The sequence below is a fragment of the Bacillus rossius genome, chromosome 3 (assembly GCF_032445375.1).
Source record: "Bacillus rossius redtenbacheri isolate Brsri chromosome 3, Brsri_v3, whole genome shotgun sequence".
Lineage (NCBI taxonomy): Eukaryota > Metazoa > Arthropoda > Insecta > Phasmatodea > Bacillidae > Bacillus > Bacillus rossius.
Window position 1 is genome coordinate 83854662 of NC_086332.1, and position 16225 is coordinate 83870886.

General features: G+C 36.7%; 1 protein-coding gene across 1 annotated transcript in view; it reads right to left on the reverse strand.

Annotated features, from left to right (window-relative positions):
- LOC134530979 (phenoloxidase-activating factor 2) overlaps positions 1-4917 on the reverse strand; it is a 28200-nt gene extending 23283 nt beyond the window's left edge. The window contains exon 1 of the mRNA XM_063366368.1: positions 4700-4917. The gene's annotated coding sequence lies outside the window, so the exon portion shown is untranslated. The remainder of the gene's footprint in view (positions 1-4699) is intronic.
- Positions 4918-16225: the final 11308 nt, after the last annotated feature.

Here is a 16225-nt window from a genome sequence, read left to right on the forward strand (position 1 = left end):
TCGGGAAACTGTAGTTGATTTTCTATAAGTTCCAAAACAAACATAGTCGACTGTTTTGAAAGGCGAAAATGTATTTTAAAGTCTTCTTCATCATACATTTCAAAATAATCGCTTCTATCTCGCATCCATCGTGGCCGACGAACAATGGCATCTTCTTCATCACTTTCATCTTCAAAAATCAAATTGTACATGCCTCGAGCCATTACAATTTTTAAAATCTCCTCTCGTCACTTCGTTTTACAATATTATCTCGATAATAAGACTTTAACCACGAAAATCGGTGGTTAAAATATTTTATCTCGATAACACTAAAAGATCGAGATATTCGGTGTGGTGAAACGGGATATTCAGTTAATCTGGATAATTCATTACTTTATCGAGATAATTTCGCTTGGTGAAACCAGCCCTAAGGGACACTGTTGAAGATCGAGATGAGAGTTATTGTACAAGGTTTTCACTCGTTTCTTCCCTAATAAGAGCCGTGTTTTCTTACCTCATACTCCCCCCCCCCCCCCCCCCCAAATACACACACACATTCACCCCCATCTCTTCTGAAACTCTGTTTACTCCCAGACACAGTTTCACCAAGGATATTTCATACGATTCTACCCAGATTTCCTTCAGATAGTGTGGTAAAAAAAAGTGAATTCTTCCGTGGCGAATTTGGCTTTCAACTTAAAAATCACAATGGCAAGGGGTAATTTTTACAAACGCGGCTCATCGGAAAGAAAACAAAAAAATCAACATTTCTTTGAGTTTCTCTAATTATCCCTGAGGGTCCCGTAAGTTAGCATTGCATTCAGGCAGTTTTCCAGTGGGTTATCTTTTAAATGGTTGCTGAGATTAGGCCAGTGACTTTTAAAATTCTGTAAAATAGTGTGGACGGTGGTTTGCGACATTAAAAATATTAAACGTTGTTTTGAGGGGCAACCAAGGAATATTAGCTGAAGATACAATTATTATTTTTTCTTTTACTGCAATCCCCGAAGTAATAAATGACCAGGGTGGACCGATGAAGGGTCTATTACATGGCGAGTAAGTCATTAACGACTACACGCCACTAACTGGGGAAGAGAGAGGGGGTGCCGCTTCAGGGGGTGGAGCCCCTCCATTTATATCGCAACTTACACTAAATAAAATGACTTTTTCGAAAAAGAACTGGAAAAACAATGAATTCGCAACTGAAGACGTAAAACGTGCCTACTCGACTAAGTACACGCCGTTTCTCCACAGTAGGTAACGTTTAAGCCTCAAAGAGATTTATCATTAATTGTTTAATTATTTCATTTATTTAATTTTCAATTGAAATTGACTGCCGAAATAATATTTCTTAAATCAATTTCAATAAATTCAGTTTAGTCCAGCATTTATTCGAGATAAGGTACACCGTTATATCCGTAAAAATTAAACTATCATTAGGTAGAAGTAACTTATCCAAAACTACTTAAGTTTTTAACAGTGATACATCCTACAAAAGCGTGTTATTTAAATTGCCGACAATATCTCTTTTTATCATTACAGTACACCATGCAGTTCCGAGAAGCTTCCACGCTGGATTAAGAGCGCGATTGCGTGTTTGATCGGCGATAAGCCTCAATCACACTGAGCGAATCCAGACCTTACGAATAAGTCCACTCGCTCAATGAAGATGATTACACTGATTAGCTAACTCGCTTCTCTCTATGCTTCAGCGAGTAAAGTTTAGTTATATAGTTTACTTATTTGTCTATATTTTACTTCTATTGCTACTCACTCGTCATTAATTTGTTTTCATTGGCCGTTGACAGCAACTGTTATGTTAATGTGCGAAATTGTAAAAATAAATGTATTCAAATAATACATAATCGTATCCTTTTCTTTGAATCTTAAACTATAATAAAAACAACATAAAAAGAAATAAACTTTTTTAGAGTTAATAGCGTAGGGTCACAATACCCCAACACAACATGACGAAACTCTAAAATGGATGTCGGCAAATCATTTCCAGGCATTAAATTAATATATTATAGCACGTGCTAAAAACAGTATAGGAATTATAGTACCTAATCTTTAATTTAAACTTTATAGCTGAAGTGCCTAACAATATAACATTTAGTTGTTTCTTGCACAAAGTGAAATAAGTTTTATTTTAAATACATGGAAGCAAGCTATAAAAAATAATTATGGAGTAAAATTCTTGCGTCTCGGCTTTTCCGTAAATAAAAGAATATAATTAGGAAAATGCCGTATTCGAACATTTAAGACGTTCCTCTATATACCTTGAAAACAGAATTTCTAAATTCCTATTGGTTACTGAGAAATCGCCGTTTATAGATTACATTACAATACCTCTGCATTGAAGCGGCTGTTTTAACATTTTTTGCTTTCCCATGTGGGTCCGTGTGTTTATATTTGGAGTACTTAAGTCAAATATTGAGAATGGTCGATTAGGTTAAGTTAGCTTCATTAAAAATACTTTAAAACATTGTAGCTAATTTAGAAATTCTAATAAATTATTTTAATGATTGCTTGGGAATTACTAATTAACATAGCTACCCTCACCTAGCCAACCGTTCACACGATTTCACAGTATAAAAATACTATACTAACCTAATCAAAAACCCACACTTGTTTAAATTATTTTTATTGTAGCTCGACTATTCTCTAAATTCTCCTTCACATAAGTCTATGAAAGATGAAAGACGACATGAACACCTTTCATGCGCGTATTTATCATGTAGTAGCCTATATACTAATGAAGTGTTTCGTGCACGTTGCGAACTTCGGTAATCTTCGATGAACTTCGGTATCATTCGGGCTTCAGAATGGACTTGTCTGAACTGGTTGCTACGCTATGTTGTAATTCCTAAACAACCATTGAAAATATTTTACACTATTTTGAATGTAGCTGCAGTAACCTGACTGACCATCCACAATACAATATAGTATTTTTAATGGAGTTAACCTAATCTAAACGACCATTCTTTGATGCAAAAAATATGTAATATGTGTACTGAATATGCACAATTGACTGTTGTGAATATTAGGTTTGCCGATTCTGTGATTCTCCACTTCTAAAAAGTTAAAAAAAAAAAAAAAGTAACATCAATTCATAGGTATTATAATGAAATATATAAACGGTGAGTTCTCAGAATATAAAGACGCTGTTTTCAAGGTAAACACAAGAACGTTTCTAGTTTTCGATAAAATTATTTTTTAAATTTTATTATTAATGTCCGGAAAATCCACAGTGTACCAAAACGTAAAACGATATATATATATATATATATATATATATATATATATATATATATATATATTTCCAGCATAAATATTTACCAATTAGGTAATAATTTTTTTAGGTTTAGTTTTGTAAGGTTTCCGTTTTGCATTCCGTTGCGCGGTAGGACACGACGAGACTAGAAGTAGAATCTTTTTGCGGGCCGTCGGGGTGCGTATTTCGTCGTGTTAACGTCACAGTAATCTTGTCTTTCATTGGCTACTGAGTGTGTTGGGCATGTCGTGTCGTATACGTCATGGTGTTGTAACTCCAGCTTTGAGCTCAGTTAGAAATCTGAACGGTCGTGGTAAAATTGGCTCTTGGGCCTATTCTAGAATGACACGGAAACGGAGACGGGATCACTTAAATTGAGACAAATCTCACGGAACAGTGTTTCTACAATAGCACGCAGACGAAGACGGTAATGCTCGCTCCGTGCAACCAATCAGGGCCGCTCACAGACATTTTGTGGCCCGAGGCAGAGTTGGGTTTGTGACTCCCTCCCCTAAAAAAATAGTTTTAGAACTCCATATGCCCAAATTTGCCATTTACACACTATTCACTTGAAACTGAAGAAGAGAGACCTGGGGTTGGTATGGTTTCTAACTCTCTCAAAAAAATATACCACCAGACCTGTATTTAGTTATTTTAGACAAATGTATTGGAATGATAATGGTTACTGTTTCAGGACAAATAAAGAAAACATGACAAAGTTAAAAAAAATTAATATCACTAACTTTAATATTTAAAAAAATATTTTAAAGCTAAACACTTATATTTAAATTTTTGTTTGATCGCTCTTAAAATTAAATTATAGCATAACACACAAAAGTGTTAGTTTCAGTTAATTCACAAAAGTGTTAGTTTCAGTTAATTAACAGTTTGTCATAGCCTTTTTTTTAAATTCGATTTAGATGTTTCCCCCTTTACAGTTGAGTATTTTATGGTGCGGGGCAACCTGCCCCTTTTACCCCCCCCCCCCCCCCCCTTTTTTTTTTGTAGGCAGCACTGCAACAAATATAAGTAGAGATTTGGCTGCGATGGTAGGCATGTTTATTTGCTAAATATGTTAAAAATTGTTTCAAGTATAATATCATATAGTGTTACAATATTACTTTGTCATTTATTTTATATTTTATGTATATGTAAATTCTGCCTGTGCTATAATCTCGAAGCTTAATATATATTTGTTTTAAATTAATATTTCGTAACCTTGAAACGAAATAACATTGGTTGCCATTCGTTACGTTTCCGTGCATCGTGGAAGCAGCGCACGCGATAGTGAACTGTTCCGGGAGATCCGTCTACGTGTCACTGTGTAACGGGTGTTAATAAGAGGCGTGAGATGTGCGAGCCAGCTCGCGGTTTCAGAGCTCGTGCGACTGGTCAGGCTGCAACGGTAAACGACACAAGCTTAGGCCAGCAGCCTGAAACACTGACCTGAGCGGGCGCGAGGATCCGGCAGTGCGCAGCTGACCGCCTCCAGTGGTCGACTGGGCGGCGACTGCGCGCTCCGCCGCAGGTACTGGCTCGGCGCTGGCCGCGGCGGTGACGTCACCTCGGCGCGCGGCGCGCATCCTTGATCCAAGGAGCTGGGGAGTCCCTGCTCGCCCAGGGCCGCTCTTGGGCAAGCACCATTCTCACTGGAGTCCGCGGCGGCTCACACACCGGCGAGCAGTTCCCGAAACACGCCACTCGCTCGTGCGAACTTGCCGCTGGATGAAGGAAACACCATTCTGTAATATCTCATACCTAACCCAGACAAACTTTCATTTTTGTTATGCTCACCTAGAAATGCTAAACTTCTACCTTTATTTGAAAAAGGAGGAGGGGTAATGAAATCGAACTTTGGCGGAAATTCTCATACTTTAACAACTATTTTATGTAGGTATGTATCATCTATGTATTATCTTTGAAAGATTTGTGCAATGGGAGTGAATGACTTGATGTAAGTTTTTGGACATACGCATTGCTTAGAAATTTTTCTGTTGAAGAAAACTAAAAAATAAAATAAATAAATAAATAAATAAAAATACCCAAAAGATAAAAAAACACAAATTAAGCAAAAAATTGCTGTTTTCAACAGGATATAAACACCACAAAATATTCCGTAAAAGGAATATGGTCAACAAACAAAGAAAAACAAAGAAAAATGTACTAAGAAAACCAAAAAAAAAAAAAAAACACAAATGATGACGACACAAAAATATTGAACCCCGTTGTGCTGAATGTTTTTGGGTTCAATATTTTTGTGTCGTCATCATTTGTGGGTTTTTTTTCGTTCTCTTAGTACATTTTTCTTTATTTTTCTTTGTTTTTCTTTGTTTGTTGACCATATCCTGTTACGGAATATTTTGTGGTGTTTATATCCTGTTGACAACAGCAATTTTTTTGCTTAATTTGTGTGTTTTGTCTTTTGGGTATTTTTATTATTTATTTATTTTTATTTTATTTTTTAGTTTTCTTCAACAGAAAAAGTTCTAAGCAATGGCGTATGTCCAAAAACTTACATCAAGTCATCATCTATGTAACTGGCCTAACATAAGCAAGTTTTCATCTAACAATAACCGAGATGTGCGAAAACCTACTCTCTCTCGAAAAAAAAAATGTAAAGAATTAATTTTTTGTGAGAGTTTTATTTAAGTAATACATTTAACACAATCTAACTTTAACAGAGACAAAAAAGAAGATAATATGCACGGTCGCTGATAGGTCGGGCGTCTGACTCGGGGTCGATGAATAGTAGTGTTTGTGTTCTGTTATCGCGAGGGCGATCAGAGTGGCGACGAGGCCACGCGGTGAGGAGGGAATCACAATTGTCCATCAAGCAAGGTCCTCGGAGCCCGCGGGGGCTGTCGCGTATTGGCGAGCGTCGTGGGTCACAAGTGCGTGACTCTACTCTTCAAGATCTCCGTCCTAGCTTTGTATATATATACTGTATAGAAGGATTTACTCTACGTTTCTCAGGAGCGTATATGATGAGCAGCTTGGGAACTTCACCGCTGCAGTGCGCTGCCGTAACGCCGTGTATCGTCTTAGTTGTTATGTACACGTTAGAGCGCAGCACTGTCGCCCGCTGTCATTCCCCGCACCCCCCCCCCACCTATCATTCACTGCAGCTGAAGGTCGTTCAACGGGAGGGAGAAGGGGTGTTTGAAGAGTTCGACACTTGTCCGCTAGGGACCACCACAAGTCGATGCCCTAGAGATGGTGGCGATTGCGGCGGTGAATTAACCAACTACCTCAAAACCGTATTAGACATTTTAACCTGGGCTGGCGACTTCTATACAGTATATATATTCAAAGGTCCTAGTATCGCACACGTACCTGCTATACCGGAGCCGGCGCCGGTACCGGATGACTCACGAGTAAACAATTACTTACAGTCCGGGACGGCAAGGAAGCCGGACCGGCTACCGGCATACCGGAGCGCAGCCGGAGCTGACCAAGGTATTCCGGCCACTGGGCAAGCTGGGGCCACTGCTTTCTTATCGGTGCTTGCAGGGGGCGGTCACTAGATAAGACCTATGATGCGTTTGCTTACTGTACACATGGGATTCCTTCTATACCAACATCAAAATGTCATTCACATTCAGAGCTGAATAATATCACTCGTGAACAAACTTTGATTTTACTTTCTAATAATTACAATTATTTTGACTCGTACAACGTTCTAGTGTTGATGAAACAACTTAATGTATTTTTTTTAAATAAACTTGCGCATCAACAAATGTTACACCTCAGGTGAAGGCCATGTTTTTTTTAAATCGCTCTCGTTGAAAAATAGTTTTGTTTTGCATATGCCTGTCTAATACGATTATTTTATACAATGAATAGAATAAATACAGTATATTTTAAATGAAAAGGAATCGGGAGACCTTGGTAAACTTTTAAGTTTAAATACCAACATTTATGTTAATATTTGTGTGATCATGTGTGTTTGAAAGTATCATTTGATTACTGAAGTAACTAGTTAATGGAACATTCTTATTTGCTATTTGCGGTGTTTGTTGCTACTACTTTAAATAAATCCGATTTGTGTGTATTGCATTAGAATAAGCATTTATGTAAATTAATAACGCCAAATATTTTTATTTATTGTGAAACATATAGGTTAAATTAACATTTTTTTAGTCCACAAACGAACAGTACCTTCCGTCGCTAATGAAATCTTATAAAAACCCTTTAATTTTTACGTCATGAATATCAAGACACGAAAAATAAACAATATTTTACTAAAACGTATGAATGTTTCAGACAGATCCCAGATCCTGAACCCTCAGAATTCTAAAATAACCTGGATCCTGATATAATTCGGACTCAACTAAATTTCTTTGGTATTGTGAGAATCACTGGTGACCGATTTCAGATTTAAAAAAAAGGAATTTTGTGTTTAACCTGGGAGTGAATTCTCTATTTACTCCTTGGGATCTTGCACATCATAACTGGGAATTCCATCACGGCATGTATTTATGTCGATCACACTACACAATACCCAGTGGCACAGTGCAGCGCAGACTGTGAGATGGATAGTTTTAGTTACATTGCTGTTACACTGATTGAGATGTAGAAACCAGATCGTGTTTACTGGACAAATCAAGCGATACTTGTATAGATCGTAGGCTACATAGAAGCAGAAAACAAGGCTGGAAGTGTGTGCCATTTTTAAAACTCAAATGTTACGAAATGAAAAGGAAAGAAAATATGGAAATAAGTATGTTTAGGTGATTCTATTTGGTTTAATAAATTTAAATAATATTTTCTTATCACTGTTTCGTTCTTGCCTCATAACTTTTATCACCTTCAAGTTTCCAGAAAAGAGTATAGAAATAGTTTTAAAGAACGATTACTATTGTTTTGAGAAATATGTCATATCTGTTGATGTATTTTTATTTTGTGGTATATAAATTTGCGTATGCATGCTTGTGTGTAGTTACTGTAACTGTAAGTTAATTTTACTGAATAGTTGAGTAAATTTACAATAACAATGAACATGTTGACTTGTACTTCTTCCAAAAATATATATATTATTTTATATATTATATTTTATATATTTATATATATTTTTTATATTTTATCACTTGTAACAATCTGAGTGATTTAGCGAAGTATAGAACCCACGATTTTGTGTAATGGAAATATTACTTTCGTTACATAATGTATATAAATTAAATGGAAATGTGTCACTATAGTTTTCAAAAACATTGTTTTTTTTTTTTTTTTCGCAGTTCTTTCGTGGTTGTAAATCTAATCTGACAAATATTTTGACACTTTTACATTGACATATGTTTGTGCTTACAAGTACAGTGTACTGACAAAATACTGAACAATTTCTTACTTGTTGTAAGTGTAATTTTATCTATAAATTAAAATATGATATATGTTAATTATTGTAATAACAAGTGTGCTTCCGTTTATTTATTTACCAAAACTTTTGTGTAAAAATAAAAAAAATTTAATTATTATTTTTAAATTACACGAGAATAATGTAAAATTACTAAACCTCTGTAAAAATGTAATTGACGAATCCTTTTTACAGTGTAGGATGTAGCCAATACGGTCTCTTCCAAACGTAACACGTGTTTTTACCACTACGCCTTGCCGGAACGGTACAGAAACAATCTTGACCTTGACCTACCAATTAAAAACCCATTAATCATAATAGGCCAGCCAACTCGTCCAGCCCTCCTACGCTATCAGTAAGTGTCAATTAAAGTCCCATAAATCTTAATTGTGGTCAATTTCAATCCCATTAATCCTGATTAGTGTCGATTACTTACTCTCACCACCCCCTCACGACTCTTAAACCACCCTCTCAATTAATTTCTATTTGTTAGTTATTGATTTTTGTCTCCTAAAGACATGTATTAATGGGTGTCTGGAGGGATATTATGTATCTTTGCTTTTCATTGTTTTTTTATTAATTAAATTTTAAAAAAAGTAAACTTTTTTTAAAAAATGCATAATTTGTATAGCTTCTGTGTGCATTTCACAGAACAGGAATGCGAAAAAATATACATGGGTATCCGTAGCTCACAACTTTAGCTTCCATTTGAACCCCCGCTCAATATGAGAAAAATGTTTCCAAAACTTTCTAGTAACATTGTTATCTAATGTGTTCATAGCTGAAAATGAAACGTCGTGGGAAATTAGAACGTTCAAAAATATGTTTCAAGTCAAAAACTTATATAATATGGGGTGCCACCTAGTAAAAATTCAGGAAGTGAAAAGGTGAGTGAGCACTCTTAAAGAGTCGGCTTATTTGGCATGGTGTGCAACAGATTTTGTCTTCAGTGAGAGATATGTCGTGACTTATTCAGTTTAATAGAAGACTCATCTAAAATAAATTTGTCTCTGCAAGAAAATATGTCAGGGACAAAAGTGCCTAGTCTGCACAACAAAAGAATACCCGCTCACAACCTAGGATGCAGCAATGATTGACATCAGCTAAGAATGCGGTCTGACTTAATAAATGAGACACCCCATTTAATGTTTTGTGCTTCCTGAGAAAAAATAGGGAGTAAAATCCGATTCTGCACTAGCAGAATATCTGGCTTATCTACTGCAGTAGTTTTAGACATCAGCAGGGGATTAGTGTGGTTGCTTCAGGAGAAGACACAGCTTATCTTAAATGTAGTACTACTTGTGAATAAGTCATTGAGCGAAGAGGTGAGTCGTCACTATAATAAGAGTCCTCTTATATACCTTGTTGTGCAGCAAATTTTGCTATGACTAAGAGGTGTGGCGTGATTTATTCAGTGGATGAGACGGCTCCTCTAACATAGTCTGCTGCCTGGCAAGAAGTCAGACACAAGTCTGATCTATTATATCAGTGGTCCCCAACTTTTTGTGGCCCATCTCCCCGTTCTGGAGGTTGACTAGCACCTATCGCCCCCTTTTCATTTTCATTGTGTGCCTAATTTTAATTTGAAGTAAAGTGTAAATAATAAATCATTTTTATTATTTTAAACAATTTTACTACCATATATAAAAACAACCAAAGCAGTGTTATCCGGTCATTCTCAAATAAAATAGAAAAAATGAAAATGTACATTTTTTACAGATTTATTTCTAGAACAAAGAAGTTAAATAATTAACTAAGATCATTGATGTACATTAAAAAAACAGTACATGTTTTCATTTTTAAATTGGAATCTGGAAAAATTAAGTAAGTTGACAGTTAAAATATGAAGAAAAAAAATTAAAGTTTGAAAACTTTGTAATTTTTTTATTTTACCTTTTCAATTGCTGCCTTGTACTTGGTGGATTTAAATTAAAGCTTGAGTATCTGCCTTTATGTTCGTCAAGTTCAGGCGCAAGTCTCCTTTCAGGCAAATGTTCAACTTATTTCTTTGTTTTGTGCGGAGCTGGACAACATAACTAAATCATTTTTCAACAAAATATGTTGCCGGGAACGAGATGAGCAGTGGTTCAGTTTTTCCCCACAGTTGTGAATAAGTGTCCATAAGCTTTACCCATGCTAACACGTAACCGCTCTGCTTGAAAATGATTTTCGCTTCACAGTCAAACCTCAGATATAGAAAATTCATCTGCCAAGAGTAATCAAGTTTATCCACAACTTCAAACGAGAATGGATCTATAATCCAATATAGAATTTGTAACATGGTCAAATCTTCAAATCTTGATTCCATGCCAGTTTTTAACTTGTCAAGGTGATCAGTAAAAATTAGGATTTTGTCTTCTGGGAGTTCAGGAGTCTCGTTATCTGACACTGAACACTTTTTAAGGTTTGGAAACTGAATAAGCTCTTTACGGCCAATATTTACCTTGTGAATATCAAACTTGGCGATGAATGATGAAATAATTCCTTTGGCCTTGATAAGGTTCAGCTTGTTTCCTTGAAGCCTTATATTGACTACGTTCATTTTTTTGTTTTAAATATCTGTAAGGTACGCAAGATCTAACTTGCGTTGCTTCAAATTCTCTCTTAAAACAGGATCAGGCTACGGCCACACGTGCGTGTTTTCACGCTGCTGTTACATCGTGTTTTCACGCAGCGTGAGATCCTGAGCGACCGATGGCCACACGTGCGTGTTTTCACGCTGAAGCCTAGCGCGTGATTTCACACAGAATGAATCCGCTACCCGGCCACATGAGCATTGCATTGTGAACTGGCACCCATCTATGCTGTGCAGGCTTGATTATGAATTCATTAAGCAAGAACACTGTTTTGGTTTTAAGTGTTGTGCTGTTGTTTCGTAGGCGTCGTCGTCGGCGGAAGCATTCAAGAAAATACTGTGTCCATACCATATTGAGTGAAAGTTCAACGAAAGGAAAATCTTTTGCTCATTCATAATAAACTAAAAGAAAATCCAGACAAGTTTTTTGAGTACTTCAGAATGTCCGTTAACTCATTTGAAATACTTTTGTCTATGGTGAAGGAAAATATATCAAAAAGTAACACAGCAATGAGAGAATGTGTTAGTGCTGAAGAAATACTCGCAGTGACATTAAGGTAAGTTTATTTTGCTCATGTTTTAATTTACTGTTTTTAAAAGTAATATGTTACGAAAATATAAGAAGGAGATATGAATACAAAGTCATTTAAGAAAATATTAATTGATTTGAAGTTATGTGACAAGGATCTTACATCTTACGTAAGGGTTAAATGTACTTATATCTGTGTGATTTTAAGTTGCATTCCTTTTAAAAAAATGCTTTTTAAAGTTTTTGATAATATAATTTTTCTAACTTATTTCATAAATTACTTCATAGTTATACTGAACTTTGTTGCAGGTACCTGGGCACTGGAAATTCCATACGTTCTCTTCACTTTGACTATCTTCTCGGACGTTCTACAATTGCTGACATTATTCAAGACACTTGCACTGCCATATGGGAAACATTGAATGAAATATACATGAAACCACCAACCGAAGAAGACTGGATGAACATCAGTGATCTATATGAAGGAAAAGCGAACTTCCCCCATTGCGTGGGTGCAATAGACGGTAAGCACGTAAGTATTATTAATCCGTGGAATTTATGTAGCGAATTTTTTAATTACAAGAAATATTTTTCTATTGTACTCATGGCTGTTGTTGACAGTAATTACTGTTTCACATTCATTGACGTAGGATCGTTTGGTAATGAAGGCGATTCAAATATATTGAAAAGGACTGAACTGGGGAAAAAAATTTACAACCAAACTTTGAATTTGCCACAACCTATGCCTTTGAAAAACGATCCTTCTGGAATAGCACTTCCTTATGTATTAGTAGGCGATGAAGCTTTTGCAATAAGTTAATGTTTATTGAGACCTTATCCTGCAAAAAACCTTACGCCTACAAAAAAGGTTTTTAACTACAGGTTATCAAGAGCACGGCGTTATGTGGAATGTGCATTTGGCATTCTAGAAAATAAATGGCGAATTTTCCATCGCCCAATGTACGTCAGTGTATATGTGGCAGATATCATTATTCAAGCATGTTGCGTACTTCATTACTTCGTAAGAAAGCAAGATGGCTATAATTTCGACGACACACTGTCTTGTACACTGGAAAGCATTCCTGCATACGGAACGAGAGGAAATAATAGTGGAAAAGCTATTAGAGATCTTTTTGCTGATTACTTCAATTCTGAGAAAGGGTCAGTGCCATGGCAAAATTTTGTGAATATTCCTGAGTAAAGACAATGCTCACTTACAGTATGACTGATTTTTTTTGTGTGTAGCATTTTCAGGGGCTCAGATTGTATTAAATAACTAAATTATCCGTGAGGCTCCCAGGTCATAAATGAAAACTATATTTTTACTAAAAATACAGTCGAATAAAAGATTAATATGTTTTTAGTTATTGTAATGTGGTTTATTATATTTTGAATTATGCACGCAATCAATATTCAACTATTTATTGTAAATAATCATGTACTTGTATAGTTTGTAGATACATAAACTGACAATGGATATGATGTAAGAACTTCTAAAAAAAGATTTAATAAAAAAAGTTGATTCTTTGAATTTTTTGAAATTTATTTTCTGTTAATCCATAAAACTGGCTTTACACTTCATACACAAATATTACAGTAAATTTAATGTCATACTAACCAATTTTTGCACCGAAAAATGTTCATGAAATAACTAAACAATATGTTATATATATATATATATATATATATATATATATATATATATATATATATATATCAGAACAGAACGCGGCGATAATTCCCGCACGTGTGACCGGGCATCGACTGAAACTTTGCGTGAAATCACGCCAACGAATGGACCGCGGTACATTTTCTTGCGGGCGACCTTGAAGACGCGCCTATCTGTCCTCTTCCCGGCGGGAATCCACGCTGCGTCTGGCCGGTCTCATTCTCCTTGCTGCGGTTCATATTTCTGGCGTGTTTTCACGCAGAATCTCTGCGTGAAAACACGCTCGTGTGGCCGTAGCCTCAGACGTATCGAGAAACTCAGTAACCGTGTCTATAATTCGAAGAAACGGCGCAAACAATTTCCTTTGAAAAGCCACCTCATGGCCGTATGTAGACAAGCGTTCGAATTCCTCATCATTTTCATGGTAAAGTTGTCGGAACAGAAGGTCACTGAGGGAATTAGCTTTGATCTTGTTGACACCAGCAATAATCAGTTATAGGGTTTCATGCAGGACACCACTCAGTTTGTTGTTGATGATGAATGACACAGTGAATAGTGATGAACTCTGGCGCTTATTTCTTAGGGTGGGCTAGAAACCCAGCATGACGACCTGACATGGCAGGAGCACCGTCTGTTGCGCAAGCGCTCACATTTGTTAGGGGAATCTCTTTTTCCTAAAAATAAACTTGAACCATTTTAAAAATCGACGATCCCTTCGTACCAGTGATCAAAGTTCTAGCAAACAACATTTCTTTGGTAGTTTCCTTATGTTCATTGATATACCTCACATAAGCTAACAAAAATTGCTTTATTATCAATCACAGTTGATTCATCAATCTGCAATGCAAATTTACTTTATATCAACAAATTGGTGAGTTTGGATTCAACGTCCTTGGCCATTTCGCCAATTTGCCTGGAAACAGTATTTTTGCTCAAAGGAAACGATTGATATATCTTATTACTAGGCCCCTCGCCTAGCATGATTTCAACAATATTTTTTGGTAGTCGATAAAACAAGTGTTTCGCCATTTGTGTGAGGTACGTATACTACATTTAGCGATCAATAAAGATACCTCGTAAGAAGCAAGTAGACCTTTGTCAAGATCGGCTGCTCGTTTTTTTTAAAATAATTCACTCACATTAGGCCGTTTATCTGCTTTATCTTTGAGGTGTTGAAAATAACTAAGTTCTTTACTCACTTTATCACTGTGTACTATTGATGAATGCTATTTCATTAGCGAAGGCTTCATGGCTTCATTACTAATAAATGTTTTATCGCACAAAAGACAATGTGGAAACTGCATGTTTTGCGTTGACGCGATAAAACAGAATTTTAAATACTCAGCTGAGTATTGACGATAACTTCTTTTTTTTTTTTAATCCATTGTGCAAGAACTTCTACGCACACACAGGCTAGTGAAGACTGAAGACGAATGTATGTCAATGGCAAGTGTGTTGTCATGGCAGGAGGGAGAGGGGGTTCGGTCACCAGTCGGCCGCGCTGAACAACAGGTGGGGACAGTGGAGGGGGGTGAGTGCAGTCAACTCGCCGGCTGAGAATAGCCAGTGACATGTGCTACCCGGCAACTTATACTGTTCACGTTCTACTGTACAGTACTATTTTAATTTTTTTCCCTTTAAATACCTACTCATCACCCCCAAATCGCCCCCCACTTATTTAATGCCCCCCCCCCCCACGGGGTTAGTCAGCTATAGTAAAATAGTTTTGCTTTACACTTCTAATGATATTTGTACATTTCATAATTTTTATGCTCCAAGCCAAGTGTCTTAGTTGGAATTTAAATCATTTAAATATATGAAAAAAATGTATATATTTTACAAGTTCTTTGGTTCAAAATTTTTTTTGCAACTGCAACATATTGTTACAAGCGCAAGCAGGGCCGCGACGCGCGCCGGGTTCGATGCTGGATGGCGGCCCCGCACGGTCACTGACGTCATGCGCCACCCATTGACGTGACATGCCACGCGTGCCTGCGCGGATTACAAGGGTCGTCGCTACCCCTCCTCCTCCTCCACCTGCACCGCACGCGGTGTCCTGCCCGGCGCCGGACAGCTTGTGGGAATTCCGCTGGCCATCACGCAATCTGCCCATCTCGTCGCTTCGTGCGTCGGGTCTGCGCGGGATAACGCGACTGGTCCCAGCCACGCTCGTCACTTCTAGAAGGGCGCCAGGGTCTATATAAGCCTGGACGCCGGCCTCCGCGCCAGTTGCTCGGTGAGTTGGAGTGAGTGGCTCGGCGAAGGGAAGTGACAAGTGAAACAATGACATCAGAGGGAGAGAGAGAGAGAGAGAGAGAGAGAGAGAGGCACCAGAGTATGGAGGTTATTGGGGAGCTAATTATAATTTTTGTATTTGTTATTTTCTTTAATGGCAAGTAATTTTTCTAATTTGATATGTTTGTTGTTGTACAGAGGTACTTATAAATATCACTAATGTTTTCTGACACATTTTTCCTTGGTCTTTTGTGTGTGGTACATATGGTAAAGTAAAGTAAATGTTAGTGTTTTTTTGTGCTCATAATAATCTGCGCTCTTTTGCACTTTCTGCACCTTCTGCATAAATTACATTTTCGCATAAACCAAGGATCGAACTAAGAACTAAAATCAATCGAATCAATCATTTAATTTAAAAACGATCTTTAGATGATTTTAGGAAAGTTTTTTTCCGCATTTCTAGGTTAATTATGACATTTTTTCAAATTGGCAGTCAGGATGGTATTAACAGCTACTGACGGCTGGTGAATAATGAACTTATGCCACTTTTAGGATTTTTTCCAAATTTTATTAAATAATTTAAGAGCAAGAATCAATCGTATTAATAAGTAAAT